Source organism: Macrotis lagotis, chromosome X (assembly GCF_037893015.1).
Source record: "Macrotis lagotis isolate mMagLag1 chromosome X, bilby.v1.9.chrom.fasta, whole genome shotgun sequence".
Taxonomy (NCBI): domain Eukaryota; kingdom Metazoa; phylum Chordata; class Mammalia; order Peramelemorphia; family Peramelidae; genus Macrotis; species Macrotis lagotis.
The window spans coordinates 537,030,858-537,050,953 of record NC_133666.1 but is presented as its reverse complement, the minus strand read 5'-3'; the positions used below and the strand labels follow the sequence as shown (position 1 = coordinate 537,050,953).

Genomic DNA, 20,096 nt, shown 5'->3' with positions numbered 1-20,096 from the left:
AATCAGTAAACAAAATATACTTCACTTTCTGGAAGGTTGGGATGCAGACTAAAGAATTCCTTCCAAAGGTTTCATTTTAAGAGGATTCTCAGGCTGAGCAATCTTTTCATAATATAGCTAACACAAATCGCACACTGCTAGATGTGAATATTACTCATGTGTAATAAATGACATGTTTTGAATGATAATTTCCCATGAATAATATCATTTGTTACAAACAACATAGCCTGAATAACACTAGGCAAAGGCAAAAAAGAGCAAAGATGAGAAAACTATCCTTTGTTGATCAGCTCTTAGGTTCAAATCTGCATTCTGGGAACCTAGGGACCTAGAAGAGACCTTAGGCCATGGCTTATATTAAAAATGGAATTATTTGCAAACTTGTCAGGAAAGCATAGAACTATCATCTGTGAGCGAGTAGTAAAAGTGAGTTTTTAAACATTCTTTGTTAGGCAAAATAAGCTATTAGTTTGTCCCAAATTTATTTTGATTTTTCAGATCTCAAAGAAAATTTATTATCAATCTGGGTCATAAGGTTTTTTTTAAATTTTATTTATTTAAGGCAATGTGGTTAAGAGTGACTTAGCCAAGGTCACACAGCTAGACAATTAACAAGTGTCTGAGGCTAGATTTGAACTCAGGTCCTCCTGACTCCAGGACCGGTGCTCCATCCGCTTCACCACTTAGTTGCTCCCAGTTTATAAGGTTTTATAGAATTTCTTTTAGCAAAGTTAATATACCAGTGAATGAGTATGTGTCATTGAGCTAAATATTGTTGCTGCTTTGGAGAATTTCATGTGGAATTGAGTTAGAAATTTGGGTGAATTAATATGGTAGAGTCCAACCTGAATAGTGTAGAGGGAAGAGCATTAGAGTAGGATCTGGGAGACTTCAGTTAATCTCTACTTTGTCACTTACTAGAAAATTACTTAGAATTTCTGAGTCACAGATTCCTTTCTGTGAAATGCAGCATTTAGATAAATTCTCTAAAGTCTCTTCCAGTTCTGATATTCTTTGACTTTTGTGATTTAATAATAAAATTACATTTAAGTATCATTTTAAGGGTGAAAAAGCACTTTTCCACAACACTCTAAGTTAGGTAATACAAATATTATTATTATTCTTAGTTTTCAGATAAGATAACTGAAACTTGGAGACATGAAGTCACCCAAGGTTATGCTGCCAAGGACCAGAAATGGGATTTGAACCTAGGTTTTCTGATTAAAAATCTCCTTTTTTCATATTAGAATGTTCCATTGTACTTTCCAGTAAATAAAACCAAATTATAACCCTGCGTCAGAGACTTATTGGAACTTTTTATGATAGATTTAAAAAATTATATTTATTTTTTCAATTGGCAAAAATCCATCTTCTCTTCTCCCCATCCCAATCCACTACTCCCCAACTGAAAATAAACAAATATGTCTAGTCAAGCAAAACCAATTTCTACCTTTCCTGTTTCCAAAAGAATATATGTCTTATTTTGCACTCAATCCATTATCTCTCTATCTTGAGGTGACTAGCATGGTTCATAATAAATTTTCTGGAATTGTGGTTTCATTATGTTGATCAGAGTTCCTAAGTCATTAAAAGTTATTTGTTTTTTCAGAATTGATGTTATTATAAATTGTTCTCTTGGTTCTATGCATTTTACTCTGCATAAGTTCAAACAAAACTCAGTTTTCTCTGAAACTATCTTCTTCATCAATTCTAATAGCATAAAAATGTTTCATCACATTCATATGCCAGTCATTTGTCAATTTATGGGCACCCCCCCCACTCAGATTTCTATTTTTTTGTATCTCAAAAAGAGTTTGGAGCTTATTTTTCTCAGGATTAATTTTTCCTTTAATCTACTCTACCTGTAACTTCCTTCCCATTTTCTATTTCCTTCAATTTCCTGTTAAGGAAATCTGGACCCAACTTTTATATGTAAGTGTGTTTGTGCTTGTGTGTGTTCTTTTCTCCTTTAATCATTTTGGAGAAGAGTAAGGTTTAAATGGCAAGGTCTCTCCCTTACTCCCTTCTAATTTGTATAGAGATCTATTTGTACAATCTGATTATGTGAGAATATTTTCCTTAACTTTTCTTTCCCTCCCCTCCCCACAATATATTTGTCTTCCTTTCTCTTTCCTTTTTTCTCTTAAGATTATCAACATATAAAAGAACAACTGCCAAGGCTAAGGCTCCTTGGTACTTGAATTCTTTCCTTCTGACTGCTTGTTGCATTTTTTTCTTTGACTTGTAAGTTCTGAATTTTGACTATGTTCTTGGAAGTTTTCATTTGGGGAATTCTTTCAGAAGGTGACTGGTAGATTCTATCTCCATTTTGCCCTCTAGTTCTAATAGAACTTGGCATTTTTCCTTGATTTCTTGATTTTCTAGAATGACATTCACATAGTATGATGATTCTTTTTTTTTTTTTTTAAGTTTTTGCAAGGCAATGAGGTTAAGTAGCTTGCCCAAGGCTACACAGTTAGGTAATTATTAAGTGTCTGAGGTCAGATTTGAACTCAGGCACTCTTGACTTCAGGGCCGGTGCTCTATCCACTGCACCACCTAGCCACCCCCATGATGATTCTTAAATGTTGTTCTTCTTGACTAGTTTTTTAGGAGTCTTGTGCTTGCTATGAGGTAGCTTACATATACATACATACATATATATATATATTTTGGTTTTTACAAGGCAATGGGGTTAAGTGACCTACCCAAAGTCACACAGCTAGGTAATTATTAAATGTCTGAGGCTGGATTTAAACTCAGGTCCTCCTGATTCCAGGGCTGGTTCTCTATCCACTGTGCACCTAGCTGCCCCAAGTTTATATTTTCTTTCTTTTCATCCTTTTGACTTTGTTTTTATATTTTTTTGGCTCATGGAATTGACTTCTGTTTGTTCCATCCTAATTTTTAGAGAGTTTGTTGCTAGGGCAAAGTTTTGTACCTCTTGCACTAAGTTGTTAATTCCCTTTCCAATCTTTTTTTTCTGGAGTTTTCATTTTTTTTTCAATTTTTTTTTCAAGCACTTTCATTCCATTTACAAAAAAAAATTTAACTAACTCTTTTTAAAAAACTTTTCTTCATCTCTTCCAGGAATTCTAATTGAGTTTGTGCCCAATCTGTGTTTTCCTTTGAAGTAATAAGTTGTAGATATTTTGGAATCATTTTCCTCTTGTTTGTGTCTCAAACATCTCTGTCGCCATAATAGTTTTTTATGATTGGATTTTTTGTTTTGTTTTGTTTATTCTTCCAACCTACTTCCAGATTTTGGAGTTGTTGCGAAAACTAGACTCTGTGCACTTCTACAGATAACATCTGGGCTGGTTCTGGAATATTGAGTGTTGTGTGGTCCCAGGATCTCAGAGACAGCTCATGCTGAAGACCTGCAAAATCAGGGCTCCTAAAATGGTCCCGTCCAAGTAAAGGTTGATTGCAATATCCTGTCTTGGTCAGAGCAAGTTCTTGATTTGGCTTTGGGTCTGAGAAATAATTAACTGCTACTGGGCTCAGCCAGTAAGTCTCATTTAAGAAGTTCTGTTGTTTCAAATAGAACTTGGGCTCCCTTTGGTCTGTAGCTCCTACCTGCCTTATTCTACAAAATTCAGACTGAGCTAGGAGTTGGAACTGAGACTCAGCTCTGCTCTTGGTATCTGAGTTCTGCCTTGTTGCTTGCTTCTGAATTAGCTCTTCTCCCCATTCATAGCTCAGAAGATAGGAATAATGTAAAAGTTCCCTCCTCATTCTTCTTTGGATCTATGATCCAGAACTGGGTAGTGGCAACGAAGTTATCAGATACTAACCTTTTCTTATTGCTTGGTTTTTATCTGTGCATGCCTCAGTGAATCTGGGTGCCCAGCCATCCTGTGGGTATTGGAACGTTCTAGTGTTCTTGGTCAGACTTATTCCTCAGTGTTCAAAGACCTCTCTGTATCCTTAAATCACCTAGGATTAAAACAATAACTAATGGATATTTTTCTTGGATTTCTCCATTAAGATTTGTTCCTGATGTATTTTTAGATCTTTTCTTGGGTGCAGGAATGTTTGGTTTTCTGTACTGCTTCTTGCGACTTCATTATATTGACTCCAACTCTTTATAAGAAATTTTGGCACACATTTTTTGGACAATTTTTGGTTATCTTCTCTTGGTTCAGTGGTAAGAGCTAGGGCAGGGAGGACAGAATTCCAACTATTTGTTTTAAATTTATTTCCTATATATCATTTTGGGAAGATATATCTAGCCAATGCTAGTATGATTTCCTTAATGGAATCTCATCTAGTCAATGTTACTTTAGTCTAAAATAAAGCAGCAGTCCTAGGACCTTCCCACTTCCTCCCCCAAGCCCATGACTCATTCATTATCATCCAATTTAGGAATGATGAGAGTCACCTAAGTATATGATGCTGCCTGAATATAATATGGACTCATCTCTTAATCTACTTCCACTTCATTCCTGCCCCCCCCCCCCCTTATGGCCTAATTTGACCATTTCTCCATCTATAGCACTAACCTACAGTCAGGTCAGTCTCCAAGAGCTTGGTTTCTGGGAAAAAAGCAACAAATTTCATTTTCTTCCATCTCCATTCACAACAGATATTATCCCTTTTATATCATATAGGGCTAAACAAAGGAACATGACTGAATTGAAGAAAAGAAAGTGATAGTTTTTTTCCCCCATCATCAATTTTTATTGATCATTTAGTCTCTTAGGCACAGGAGCTCACTTGTATAACAAAAAGTGCACCTCTTTTGTATTTTGCATTTAGTACTTTCTACAAGGGTAGTGAAGGGTAACTAGGTGGCTCAATGGATAGAGCACTGGCCTTGGATTCAGGAGGACGGGAGTTCGAATCCACTTGACTCTTACTAGCTGCGTGACTTTGGGCAAGTCACTTAATCCTGATTGGCTTGCATTCAGGTCCTTCTCAAGTTGTCCTGGACTAAGGTGACTCTGGAGGAGAAAGTGAGACTGGAGATTTAGTAAAACCCCGCCTTATTCTAATCCAATTCATGTGCTTGTCATGGCGTCATCTTCCTGATGTCATGCTCTTCTTTGAAAATGAAGGATGGGGGCAGCTAGGTGGCGCAGTGGATAGAGCACCAGCCCTGGAGTCAGGAGTACCTGGGTTCAAATCTGGTCTCAGACACTTAATAATGACCTAGCTATGTGGCCTTGGGCAAGCCACTTAACCCCATTTGCCTTGCAAAAAAAAACTAAAAAAAAAAAAGAAAAAGAAAATGAAGGATGAAAAACTAAGTGAGGGGAAGATTTTGCAGTGTGAACTTTGCAGAGCTCCATCATCTCTTGGTGACAGGACTGACTGGGTTAGGGGAAGAGTTTAAGGCAGACAATAATAGACTATTCAGGGTAAGAGTGAGCTCTTTTGAAAAGTCACTATCTCATTGAATTAGGGAAGATTTCTGATAGGAAATAGGAATAGAAGCAAGAAGTTTGTGAGATGCAAGCAAAGGAAGAAAGAATTCTCAGTACTGATGCTAGAAATGTCATGCTATCTTTCCCCAAACAACACTTTCCCCACCTCCACCACCATAATAGTTTTGTGGTTGGTGACAGGGAAGAAGGAGATAAAGCTAAAAGGTATAGCTTACAAATTGGAATATGGGATTAAAACCCAGGGCAGGCTATAAGAATAGCAATAAATTCTTTTAAGGAGGGACTTTGGAAGCACAAACCTAATAGTTAACCAATGTCACCACAGACCATGAGTCTTGTTTTTTTAAGTTAGAAAAATGCCATATCAAAAATTTAAGTGGATCATACGATTTTATTCAGACCACTACATTTTGTTTTAAAAGAGGAACAAAATCAGGGTGGTGAAGAGGGGAGTGGAAAATTGTTTGGAGCACTATGGAATACATAGAACTTTTGCCATTTAAGAAATTTATACTTATTTTTTAAGTCATATATTACATATATATGTATACATATATATGTATATAAAATTACCAAGTGGGAAGTAAATGGAAGTGATAAGCTTTGTCACATCTGAAAGACCTGGACTATAGTGACCTTTTCTAAGACTCTCTATGATTTTTTTATTCCTCTTTCTTTATTTTTGTAGCTGACAGTAGTCATGGTAAATTTATTTTGCCATTAGATTTGCAGTATCATAAACTGTTTATCAAGTTATACATTATAATTGCAAATACAATTTACAATGCCAGATACTTAACATTTAGAAACAGCCATTCTTCACAGACATTCCAATATTTCAATAGTTTCATCATTTAGCTTTATATATTTTTATATTTAACTATAATTACTTCCATAAAATACATGACCACTTTAAAGATGATTTTTAAAGTAATTGAAAGATGCTTTCCAAAATAACTCTTAAGTGCAAATGTTTTTTATATGAATGTAGAATAAAGCACTGTTACAATTCAATCCATTTAACCAAGTATTTCAGTGCCTTCTATATGCAATATATCTTTTTTAGATGTTGGTCAATAATCAGTAAACATGATTAAATACTTATTACATGTGAGGTTTTTATTATATAAATATTTTATTTGTTTTCCAATTATATATAATAGTAATTTCTACTATAATTTTTGTAAGGTTTTGAATTTTACAATTCCCCCCCCTTTCTCCCCACAGAAGGCAATCTGATAATCTTTACATTGTTTTCGTGCTATGTATTGATCAAAATTGAATATTTTGAGAGAAAAAAAACATATCCTTGAGGAAGAAATAAAATATTAGAGATAGCAAAATTATGTAGTACATAAGACAACTTTTAAAAAAAATAAGGTAATAATCTTTGGTCTTCATTTAAACTCTATAGTTCCTAGATACAGATGATATTCTCCATCACAAATACCCTAAAATTGTCCCTGCTTATTACTCTCCTGGAATGAACAGGTCTATTAAGTTTTCATCACCCCCATGTTGCTGTGAGGGTGTACAATGTCCTTCTGGTTCTGCTCATCTAACTCAGCATCAATTCATGCAAATCCTTTCAGGCTTCTCTGAATTCCCATCCCTCCTGGTTTCTAATAGAACAATAATGTTCCATCACATACATGTACCACAATTTGTTCAGCCATTACCCAATTGATGGACATCCCCTCAATTTCAAATTCTTTGCCACCACAAACAGCTGCTATGAATATTTTTATATAAGTGATGTTTTTACCCTTTTTCATGATTTCTTTAGAGTACAGACCCAGTAATGGTATTGTTGGATCAAAGGGTATGTACAGTTTTATTGCCCTTTGGGCACAATTCCACATTGCTTTCCAGAAAGGTTGGATGAGTTCACAGCTCCACCAACAATATATTAGTGTTCCAGATTTCCCATATCCCCTCCAACATTAATCATTTTCCTTTCTCATCTTACTGGCCAATCTGAGAGGTGTGAGGTGGTACCTCAGATATGCTTTAATTTGCATTTCTCAAATCAGTAATGATTTAGAGCAATTTTTCATATGACTATAAATAGCTTTGATTTCCTCATCTGCAAACTGCCTTTGCATATCCTTTGACCATTTGTAAATTGGGGAATGTCAATGGGGAATAAATTTGACTCAGTTCTCTGTATATTTTAGAAATGAGTCCTTTGTCAGAAATACTAGTTGTAAAATTTTTTTCCCAATTTACTACATTTCTTTTGATCTTAGTTAGAGTGGTTTTGTTTGTGCAAAAGCTTTTTAATTTAATGTAATCAAAATTAGGGGCAGCTAGGTGGCGCAGTGGATAGAGCACTGGCCCTGGAGTCAGGAGTACCTGAGTTCAAATCCGACCTCAGACACTTAATAATAATTACCTAACTGTGTGGCCTTGGACAAGCCATTTAACCCCATTGCGTTGCAAAAATAAAATAATGTAATCAAAATTATCCAGTTTGTTTTTTAATGATGTTCTCCATCTCTTACTTGGTCATAAACTGCTCCCCTTTCCATAGAACTTTCAGATAAACTATTCCTTATTCTCCTGGTTTGCTTATAATATTATCTTTTATGTCTAAATCCTGCACCCATTTTGAGCTTATCTTAGTAAAGGTTGTACAAAGTTGGTCTAATCCTAGTTTCTGCCATATTATCTTCCAGTTTTCCCAGCAGTTTTTATTGAAAAGTGAGTTCTTAATCCAGAAGTTGGACTCTTTGGGTTTATCAAACAGTGGATTACTGTAATCATTTCCTGCTGTTTCTTTTGCACCTAGTCTAGTCTACTGATTCACCACTCTATTTCTTAGCAAGTATCAGACGGTTTTGATAACTGATGCTTTATATAGATCTGGTAAGGCTCATGCTAGGTATTTTGGTAGTACTGTGCATATGAACAAAGCAAAAGAAAAACAGTCCTTGTCCTCATAATGTTCATGAAGTTGAAAACCATTAGAGTGGCTAAAGGGTAAAAAGAACTGGAAATTTCTGAACCCTCTATAAAGGAAGAAATTGGGAAGAATTTGTTGCTCCAGTCTTTTGACCTCCAGTCAGAGGGGAGATGCAACTGAAGGTACTGAGATGGTGTTGAGTATCAAAGCTAAATCATTGTCCAGGATAAGTTTCTGGAAATTAGTTTCACCTGGGGGAAGTATAATGTTCCTGAAATAGATATATAAATATGAAATAAAAATACTCCCTAGTCATAAGAAGGGCAATAACCTAGTGATGATAGAGAAGACTATTAATAAATAATTGCAATAATTTACAATATGCTAAATGCATAGGAGGAGGTGTAAACAGAATGATATGAGAGGTCTGATAAAGAATATATATATGTATATATATATATATATATATTTTTTATTGGAAATGGGGGCTAGATTATGGGAAACTTGGTGTAGGTGGTACCTGAACTAGATCTTGATAGAAAGGTTGGATTTTAACAGTCTGATATATAGGAAGAGATGATTCAAGAATCTGAGGAAAGAAAAGATGTAGTGAAATCAAAGGAAGGGGAGTGCTTATTCAGCTGTAATATAAAATGTGTGAAGTGGAATAGTGTAGAAGAAAAGTAGAAAGATAAATGGGGAGGTCTTGAATGCTAGGAAAAAAAGTCTTTGGGAGGATTCCACATTTAGGAAATGGGAGAAGGAAAAGGAGTCAGTCCAGGAAGCTGAAAAAAAAAGTGATCAGCTAGGTAAGAGAATCAGAAAAATAGTGTCATGGAGTCCAAGGGAGAAGAAAATATCAAGAAAGACATGAGCAGATGCTTCCAAAAGGTTTAAAAAGATAAAGAATGAAAAAGGGATGGATTTAATACATCCAAAAAGGATTGAGGAGGGTAAAGTCTACATTACCCCAAATTCCATCCAGGATAGGAACTCCAGACCAAAGGGAAACCTGTAGTTCTGTTATTCTGAATCAACAGAGCTTCCCAAATATCTGTTAATGGCTGAATCCAGTAGTAGTCTACTATTCTCAGACCCAAACCCAGGTTAGAAACTAGCAAATTTCTGACTAGGGGGATGACAGCAATTAGATTATTCTGTCAAACACTTCTAAAATATTTTAATTGAAAAATATTGTTCAAATGAGCCAGTTAGATGGCACAGTAAGCAAATAAAGTGAAATCAGGAAGATCTCTGTTCAAATAATGATTCAGACACCTCTCACTGTGTGACCCTAGGCAAGTCACTTCTTTCTCTCTTCCTTTAGATCAAGGATTCTTAATCTAGGTTTCTGTAAACTTGGGTTTAAAAATAGTTTGATAACTGTAGTTGGTTTTCTTTGTAATCATGTACATCTTATTTTATGCACTTACAAGCATTATTTCAAGAAGGCAGGTATATAGTTTTACTAGACTGTCACTGGGATCATGATATAAAATCACTTAACAATACTTGCTTTAGGATTTGGCAGAACTCAGTTACTACTGACCTTCAGGAATTTCAAAGAAGACAAGCTTCTCCCCAGATCTCCTTCCCTGTCATTTTATTTTGTCACATTCACATTATTTAATAGAATTTAAAGCTATTAACAATTGATTCATAGTCTACCTTCGAGGAATTTACAATTGAGGTAAAATAATTAGACATATACAAATAAAAACATAAGTAAAAATTCATAATGTATATGGATATGTGCCAAATGAGTGGTAAGGAATGGGGCACAGGATAGCTGTCATCAGATATGTGTATACTATGAATATTCAAATTATACTCATGTCAAAGAATAAAGATCATATTTATATCCAGAGACCAACCAGCAGCAATGGATACAAGTTATAGAGAAGAAGATTTCAACTTGATTTAAAGAATTATTTTTGTTGGTCATTAGAGCATTCTGAAATTGAGATGAATAGCCTTTTCATTTTGGTCAGATATAGAGAGAGAATTCTTGAAATATATGGGAATTATGACTAGATGAACTATGAGATCCCTTCCAAGACTATCATTCAGTTAAGAGCTGCAGAAACATAGAGAAGAGAGAAATTATTCCACTAGCTCAGATGAAAAAACTAAGACTAATATCCTTCCTTTAACTGGGAGTTTAGTTTTGAATTAAGGAATGTTTTTCTTCTACCACACAACTCATGACTAAACATTTAACCTATTGTCTATGAATATAATTTAATATTATTGAAAAATGAATTATTAAATAATGAAGAATGAGGGATGGATGTTTTGGAATCCTTCCCAAATGAAGGTTCTGGGAAGAACTCATCAGTGGAAAAAGTCTTCAGGAGTAGAGGGAGGAGACAGATGAAGTCAGGTAGAAAAGTTTGTAGAGTGAAGCAGGATGGGTTTGAGTTTCTCCTCAAAATCAGTATAGGGAGTGGAATCTGTGGAAAATAATGGTTCAGTGACAGAAACCATTGACAAGCTTTACAACCAGTCAGGTCAGCGCAGTCGTTTTGAACCAGATTAAAATGTTACTGAGGAAGATTTAAAAAAGTGAAAATAAAATACAATATCGAGCATGTTCATTTGTAGTTTTCTAAGTCAATATGCAATCAGTTTTGAGTTTGACACCATAGAAACTGTTAAGTTTGAACTCATTCTCCCCAGAAACTTAGGAGGCATAGAGAAGAGTGTTTCTCTTGAGTGTTGAGGGAAAATAATTATTTCTTTTGAACTGTCTTTTTTGGAGTAATTATTCCCTTCTAAAAAAAAAGTTAATTGTTGTTATTTGGTTAATCTGGTGACTGAGGAGGCTAGAATCACAGTGGACCCTCATAAGTAGTAAGTTAGTTGTTGGTGCTCCAAAGGTAAGATTTTTGTAATAGCCATGGTTCAAAGGGTGAGCTGTAGTCCATTTGAATCAGCTTAAGAGAGCTAATAATTAAATTTTCAGTGTAAGCATTTACATCTTGGAAATCAGCAAACACTACAAATCAGGACTTGATTTACAGTTTTGTTACTTGTCGAGACTTTAAAAAGTAATGGAGAAAACACTGATAATGCAGACTAACCTTTAAAGTATATTACATTTCCCTCCCCCTTCTCTCTTCCCTTAAACATTTATCAACTCACCCTGAACAATTGTTAAACTTTTTGGTCATAATACTTTTATACTCTTAAAAATTATTGACTATAATCTTTAAATATTTACTGTATTATAATTTAAAACATTTTAGAATCCTTATGAAAATAGTTTTAATCTTAAGAGCTCCCTGAAAGGGTCTTGGTGACCCCCAGAGGTCCCCAGACAACACTTTGACAACCACCATTGCAGAGTTACCAGTGGGAAGATGACCTACTAGAAGAACTGAATCATAGCAATCCTGATGTTCTCACTTTGAATGAAACCAGAAGATAAGAGGAGGTTGTCTCAAAATATAAGAATACCCCACAGGGCTCTCATAGAAAGGCAACTAAAAGTGTCAGTGGATTTGATTTCATGATTTTTTTTGCATCTATAGGTAAAAAGAAACATGACTTGAAAAAGAAAAAAGGATCATTAAACTATTTAAAATATACAAAAAACCCTAAAAATGTAAGAAATAGAAAGTCAGAAATTTTGTTACTACTTCATTAAAATCAACATACACTTTTTAAAATTTATTTTTAATTGACATTTTATTTTTCCAATTACAAATTAGGAACGTTTTCCAACATTGATCTCCTTGCATATTTATGTTACTCATTTTTCTACAATTCTCCCTTCCCACTCCACTCCCCTCAGCAGTAAACAATCTGGTAAGATTTGTACATAGATATACACTTTTAATAAACAAATAATACAGGTATTTGTTAATGCTTTATACTATGTACTAGAAACCGTTCTATTCACTGAGGAAACAAAGGCACAGTCCAATGGGGGAAGACAACATGCAAAGTATATTCATATGGTGTGAGTAGAAAGTAATTTCAGAAGCAAAGTATTAGTAGTGGAGCAAAGAAGTTTGGTGTCATAGTCCTCCTTTTTGTTCTTAAAAAAACCCCTTTTTTGTGTTTATTGAAATCATAATAAAAATAAAATTAAAATTTCATGGGTTATTTGGTCATCTCATATTGTGATACATATGATGAATGTGTATAAAATGAATCCCCAGGGAAATAATCACAGCTTATGCCCTAACATCTGTTATAGATGATAAGGAGGTAGAGAAGTTTTATGAAGATCTCTTTAGACTTTCTTACATATGCTTTGATCTTCCATCATCCTTTTCCTCCAGATTTTGCCTTTTGTTTCCAACACCTCTTATCTTGGCAAATAGATCAACTGTTTGCTGACTGAGAAGCTTTCAGGATGCTCTTGAACTCTTGACTTCTGGCATTCACGCATTGACATGGAAGTTGCTGTCCTTTTATTTATACATTTCCCATTTTCAACATCTTCATTTAATCTACATAGGGTAAGTTGGAATAGCTATTTATTTTGTATTTAATATGAGTGTATTTATTTGAAATATGATTATCTATATCTATGTATATATATATATGTATTTGTATATACATATGTGTGACTGCATGTGCATTGTTTTTCCCCATAGAATTTAAACTGGTGAGAGAAGGTATGGTTACATTTTTAAAATTTGCATCCTTAGTACCGAGTATTATTCTTGATGCATAATAAATGCTTCATAAATGTTTGATTGATTCTAATTGAAGTTCTGCCCTTTCCTCATTTTTATAGATTCTTCTGGTTTTAAATTAATATTAATTTTTGCTGTAATAAGCTGGTGGTCTGATTGTACATAGACAACTTTAGAATGAATCAGATCTTTTTCCACAAACTGTCCCCTCCTCCCAACTTCCCATTTTTCTTGAGAGCTTAACCATTCTTCTAAGTCATCCAGGTTCAAGATTCAAGGAATCATTCCTTTTCCATGTGTCTCGTATCTAATCACTTATTAAATCTTGCCAGCTCCACTGGATACCTCATATCAGTCTCCTTGTGTGCACTCTCATTGCCACTTTTGGCCTACCTATTGCTATAGCCTCTTCATATAGCCATTTCATCTAGTTTCTAACTTTCTCTTTCTGATTTTTCACAGTTGCCAGAATGATACTCCAAAATTCTTATCAAGTCATTCTCCAATTCCAGAATCTCTAGTGGTTAGCCACTACCTCTTGGGTCAAATACAGGCTCCCATGTTTAGTATTTAAAATTTTTTCACACTCTGGTTTCAAGTTGCCTTTTCAAGCTTTGGATATTCAGCTGACCGTTATACACATTGTACTTGAGCTCAACTGGTCTACTTTCTCTTTATTGTATACAATATTTCATTTGCCCTCATAGGAGATCTATGCCTAGAATACATTCCCTCTTTACCTCTAAATAAGGGAATAATAATTTATGATAAGTAATATAAGTAGTAAGCAATAATATAATAAGTATAACAGGTAATAATATAAGTAAGGTGTTTTTTTAAGGTTTACATCCTACTGGTATCCTGATTAATTCCCCTAGATAGGGGGTAGGGGATCCTTTTTTCTGCTAAGGGCCTTTTAGAATTATAGCATCAAATTATTATTATTAACTTAAATTATTAAATTATTAACTTAAAAATTAACATACTCTATTTGGTCAAACATTTAATTAATTCACCCCTAAAAAGCTCCTAGATTTATTGAATTTTGAATGCCCATCTGTGATTGCCAAGGCAGTTCCAGACTAAATGATTTTGCAGGCCTTACACAGCTGTAGATGTTTCCTGCCCCTGTCCTGGCTACTTGTACTCTTTTTTTTTTTAAGTTTTTGCTAGGCAATGGGGTTTAAGTGGCTTGCCCAAGGCCACACAGCTAGGTCATTATTAAGTGTCTGAGACTGGATTTGAACCCAGGTACTCCTGACTCCAGAGCCGGTGCTTTATCCACTGCGCCACCTAGCTGCCCCCATACTTGTACTCTTTTCCCAGAAATTATTCTGTGTTTGCTTTGCTTATATTTTATTTTTAATTTTCTTTTTTCAAGCTGTTTAACCTTAATAGAATAGAAGCTATTTTCAGGACCAAAAGAGGGTTTTATTTTTTCTCTGTGTCTTGGAACCCTTTAGACATTTAGTAAATACTTGATGAATAAATAAATGAATGCCTTGTCTTATAATGTCTCATTTTTGTGCTATTTTATACCTACATGTCCAGAATCTCCAGATTTTTTTCTTGAGAGCTGATTTTATCTATGATATATAGCCATGAGCTTCTACTTAGCCTATGCACAATATTTTCTAATGTTTTTCTGTCACAACTTTTAGATGGTGTGGTGGGTAGAATACCAGCCTTCAAGTCAGGAGGACCAGAGTTCAAATTTGACCTTAGATACTTATTAGCTCTGTGACATTGAACAAGTCACTTAACCCTGATTGTCTCACATCCAGGGTAATCTCCAGTCATCCTGATTCTTTTCTCCAAAGGAAAAAGTGAGGCTTGTGAGTTAGCACAGAAACCCCCTCACTCAAATTAAATTCATGTGCTTGTCATGGTACTACCTCCCTGATGTCATAGTCTTCTTTGAAAATGAAGGAATAGGGGCTGCTAAGTGTATGGTGGATAGAGTACCAGCCCTGGAGTCAGGAGGACCTGAGTTTAAATCCAGCCTCAGACACTTAATGATTACCTAGCTGTGTGACCTTGGGCATGTCACTTAACCTCATTGTCTTAAATAAATAAAAAAAAAATTTAAATTAAAAAGAGAATGAAGGAATAGCATCATCATCATCCTCATCATATCACTTTTGCATTAAAGTCATCTAGCATGATTTGTTGGAAGATCTTGTTGTTTTTGTTGTTTAGTTGATTAGTCATATCTAATTCTTCATGATTTCATCTTTTTTTTTTTAGGTTTTTGCTAGGCAAATGGGGTTAAGTGGCTTGCCCAAGGCCACACAGCTAGGTAATTATTAAGTGTCTGAGACTGGATTTGAACCCAGGTCCTCCTGCCAAGGCCGGTGCTTTATCTACTACACCACCTAGCCGCCCCCATCTGGGGTTTTCTTGACAATGATACTGGAGTGATTCTCCATGAAGATTCTTACTAAGTTTTAAATAGTTTTTTTCCTATATCATCTTCTGTAAATCATGTTGATAGCATAAATTGCAATTGTTTTCAGGACAATCTTTCTGTAGGAGTGATAAACAGAACAAAAGAAGATGACAAAATGTCCTATAAAATGATATTTCTTATAGTCTTTGGATCTAGAATAAAACTAACTCTTTTATTTGTCTTTGTAAGGAAAACTTATGAGTAAGTCATTCTTTTAGTTCCAACTAAACCAAATGAGACAGTTGGGAGATAATAGTTGTAAAACACTTAGTATAGTATCTAGCATATAATAATCACTATATAAATGTAAACTGTTAACTCTTATTGGTTTTCTCTTGTTTCCTGGTTTCATTTATATTGACGATGTCAAGATGGCTGGGATTCAGTTCCTCCAGGCGAATGTTCACTTCTTAGTCATTGGACCAGGAATTCATATGGAAAGTACCTACAGCTGAGTTTATGTTTATAGACAATCTAAAAGCTGTGTGATACTTTTTTAAATAGATATTTTATTTTCCCCAAAGCATGTTATGAAAGTTTTAACATTCATCCACATGCATATTTATGTTACAAAATTTTCTTACACTCACCCTTCCCACCCCCTTTGACCCTCAGCAGCAAATAGTCTAGTGAACATTGTATATGTATATGTTTAACAAGTTTATATCAGCAATTTTCTGTAAGAGGAATTAGGATAAAGGGTAAAGAAAGAAAACCATGAGATAGGGAGAAAAAAATAAGAGAAATTTTAGAAAATGAATATAGTGTCCATTCAGATTCTATAGTTTTTTGTTTTTGTTTTGTTTTTTTCATCTGGATGTGGTGGTGTTGTCCATAACAGGTCTTTCAGGGTTGTCCTAGCTCTCTGAACTGCTGAAAGGAGCTGCATCTGTCAAAGTTGATCAACTCACAATATTGTCGTTAATGTGCACAATGTTCTGTTGGTTCTGCTCCCTTCACTCACTGTCAGTTCCTGTAATTCTTTCCATGCTTCTCTAAAGTCTGATCATTCATAGTTTCTTATAGAACAATAGTACTCCATAATATTCATATACCATAACTGGTTCAGCTATTAGCCATTTGATTGGCATCCCCTCAATTTCCAATTCTTAACCACTACAATAAGAAGCTGTGTGATTCTTACCATTCTTATCCTTAACATACTTCTCTGCCACTATCTCTCCCATAGAAGTGGAAGGAATCCTCACAAAACAATGGAGGATTCTATCTTTTTCTGTGCTTATTTCATGTCTTACCATGGTCAGAGAAGTCATTACTCAGTAGGCAGCCTTCTGTGATAAACCTCCTAGTACTTTCTGAGTCTCAGAAAGTAGACATAATCATTCACCAGGTCCATACATTAGGTCAGAGGTGCTGTGGGTACTGTGAACCAGAGTTTGTTTGCTTGTTTGGGAGGCAATGGGGTTTTGACTTGCCCAAGATCACACAGTTAGTATCAAGTGTCTGAGGTCGGATTTGAACTCAGATTCTCCTGATGCTCAGGTCAGTGCTCTTATCTACTCTGCTACCTAACTGCTCCTGTGAACTAGTTTTTTTTTAATTTGATAACTGTATTTCAATATTGTCATGATAAAAATCTGCAAATGAAGACAAACTAAACTACAAAAGTCAGAGCATAATCTTTAGAATGGCAAAGTTAGAAATTATCAATAATAGTCAGTGGCCCTCAGTGACCAAAGACACACCTTAGGGTCAGAGCAGCATTTTATATAGTTTGATTTTATAAATTCATTACATAAGATCCACTGATGCCAACTAAATTAAGACTATGATTGATCCTTAATTATGTCGACTTGCAAATGGGGAGAAAGATATCTCTAGCATTCGTGGTAACAGGGAAAACACAGTGCAAGGACAACATCTCCCGACTAGGTTGAATCATCCTCCATTCATTTCATCATCTCTTTCCAGAGGCAGGTTCAGTTTCAAGTGCATCCTCAGTCTCCTATAAAATCTCTTACAAACTTTTCTGCTAAGGTCCATATAAAATAAATCCAAATCTAAGCTCTAGAAATTGGTTATAGTGATTATTTAAATGCTAAACTATTAAACAATCAGTAATCAATTCACATATAATTGGTTTCCTATGTAATCATATAGTCATAATATTTTGTTTCATTCCTTTAAATACATTATTCTGAGCAGAGTTTCATACACCAAAGGGGACCATGCCTAGAAGACTGAAGAGGACCCAAAGGTCCTATGTGGCATAATAGATAAAGGGCCAGGCCTGGAATCAGCAAGACCTGAGTTCTAATATGGCCTCAGATACTCACTGGCATCTACTTCTGAGGGTTTTTGTGTGAATCAAATAAGACAATAGTGTCAAAGCTCTTAACATTGTCTGGGGAATGAGTGCTAATAACTCTTAGTGATCGGCTCCCCAAGTGTTTGCAGGCAGAGGAGTGATGAGTTAGGGTGTAAGCTGTAGGTTTTGAGTCAGTGTATGCTGTGATGGAGGATAAGAGGAGGATATTGATCTGGCAAGGATTCCTGGAGGACTTAGGAACTCGGAGAGATTGGTGCTAGAGCCAGGTCGAGAAATGGGAGATAGTCTTCTGGTACTCTGAGTCCTGAGACTGACTGTTCTGGATCCAGAACCAATCCCTGCAGAGTGATATCAGCCTTTCAGAGACATTGATGATAAAGTTCTGGCAGCTGAACTATCTGATGGGCACAGTTATGATCCCCAGAGAGAGATAAAAATCTCAGCTTTGAAAGTGACTGAGCTTGAGAATGTATTTTAGTCTCAACAAAAATATTAAAGAAGAGGAAGAGTATTGATTGATTTTCTGAAATTTTTTTAAAATTCTTGTCATAAAGGATACTTTCTGTGGGGTGGGGTGGGTAGAGAATCTGAGAGAGAAAGATAAGGAAGGAAATCTATAAGAACAAAAGATGTGGATAAAAATCTATATTGAAAAAGAAGAGGAGGTTATAATCCATTATTTAATAGAATAGCACCTTCCTAAGAGTAATAATCTCCCCTTCTGGAGAGGAATCTTCCTCATTTATGCTAATCTTTTCTGTTTCTCCATTTATCCAAGTTCACAAAAATGGCATGATTCTTGACTCTTCACTTCTGATTGCAAACATCTAATCGACTTCCAATAAGCATTTGTTAATCATCTACTACTTCCCAGTCTGCTAAATGCTAAGTGCTGGGAATATAGAAAAAAAAAAGATAAAAGATAGATCCCTACGCACACACACATACCCCCTCTAAGGCTATCCCAACAGAATATGGGTTCTTGAACATTCTAGTAAAATAAGATTGGCTATAATAGAGCCCAGCTAAGTTCAGAGACTTTCATCACCAGAGTTTGATTACTTGGTAAAATTTTCAACCATATCAAATCACTAAGATAATCTACTATGAAGTTTATCCTTAAAAGACTTACATTCTAGTTAGGAACTTTAGATCTGGAGGGAGGGAGAGAAAGAAAGAATTCTTAGCTGGATAAATGATAGACTGTTGAAGGACTGAAATTTGAATTATAAAATACTCTATTGGGGCAACTAGGTGCTGCAGTGGATAAAGCACCAGCCCTGGAATCAGGAGTACCTGGGTTCAAATCCGGTCTCAGACACTTAATAATTACCTAGTTGTGTGGCCTTGGGCAAGCCACTTAACACCGTTTGCCTTGCAAAAAAATAAAAATAAAATACTCTATTAATATCATCTACTCTTCACAATGACATGTGATTGAATGTATAAATAAAATTTTACAAATGGAAAAACAAAATCTTAGAAAGGTTAAGTGTTTCTCCCAAGGTCAAGTAGCTGTTTAAAAATCTAAATTAGAACTCAGGTCCTCTGATTATACACAGTTCTTTTAACTATACAAACAAAACTCTCATATCCACCCCTGTTAACATAACCACCCTAACAGATCAGGGCCCTCCCTCCCTCAGTCACTGTCACCTCTGTTTCTTATTCCTATCCCTTTTTCTTACTCCTTGGCAAATTTAGATTGTGAGATCCTTGAGGGCAGACAATTGACTTTTGCCTTCCTTTGTATTCCTTGTGTTTAGTACAGTAGTTTTCACCATAGTAGGCACTTAATGGTTGCTTATTGACTGACCAATGGCTTTGTTCACTCCATTCTCTATTTGTGCAAAGGAGTTTAGAGGCAGAGGGTGAGTTTTCTAAATGCTGAATAGTGATAGTCCAGTACATCTACTGAATGCCTCTTTGTCCTCTGTCAGTTATCAGCTTAATAGAGCCCATTTATAAGAAAAGGTTATTAAAACTAAAAAGATATAGAGTAGCATTCTTAGAGGTAAATACCAAATAATGATGACATTCAAAGGTCAAAATAAAAGGAAGCATTCATTGTTCAGAGAATCAAACTATGAGAAACTGAACATTAACATGTCCAAGATCCACAAACTTCACAAATAGCCCCAAACACCAAAGAACAAGGCTGTTAATAATAACATTATATTGTTCACTTGAAAACTATACAAATGTCCAGAGAAGTCAACTATAAGGAATCTTTTTCTTATAAAATTTTCTTGTGTTTATCCGTATGCATATTGGCTAGCTAGAGTAGAGTGGAAGCTCCCTGTTGGTTGGCACTATTTAATTTTTGTCTTTTTTATCTCCAGTACATAGTTCAGTGCTGACATGTAGGAAGTGCTTAATGAACACTTGTTGAATACTATATCATTCAAAAGAA

General features: G+C 35.2%; 1 long non-coding RNA gene across 2 annotated transcripts in view; it reads left to right on the top strand.

The window, feature by feature from the left end:
- Positions 1 to 20,096, top strand: part of LOC141501939 (uncharacterized) — a 72,016-nt gene that overhangs the window by 12,262 nt on the left and 39,658 nt on the right. For both annotated transcript variants that reach the window (XR_012472344.1, XR_012472343.1), the window contains exon 2: positions 12,585 to 12,764. This is a non-coding gene — a long non-coding RNA (uncharacterized LOC141501939). The remainder of the gene's footprint in view (positions 1 to 12,584; positions 12,765 to 20,096) is intronic.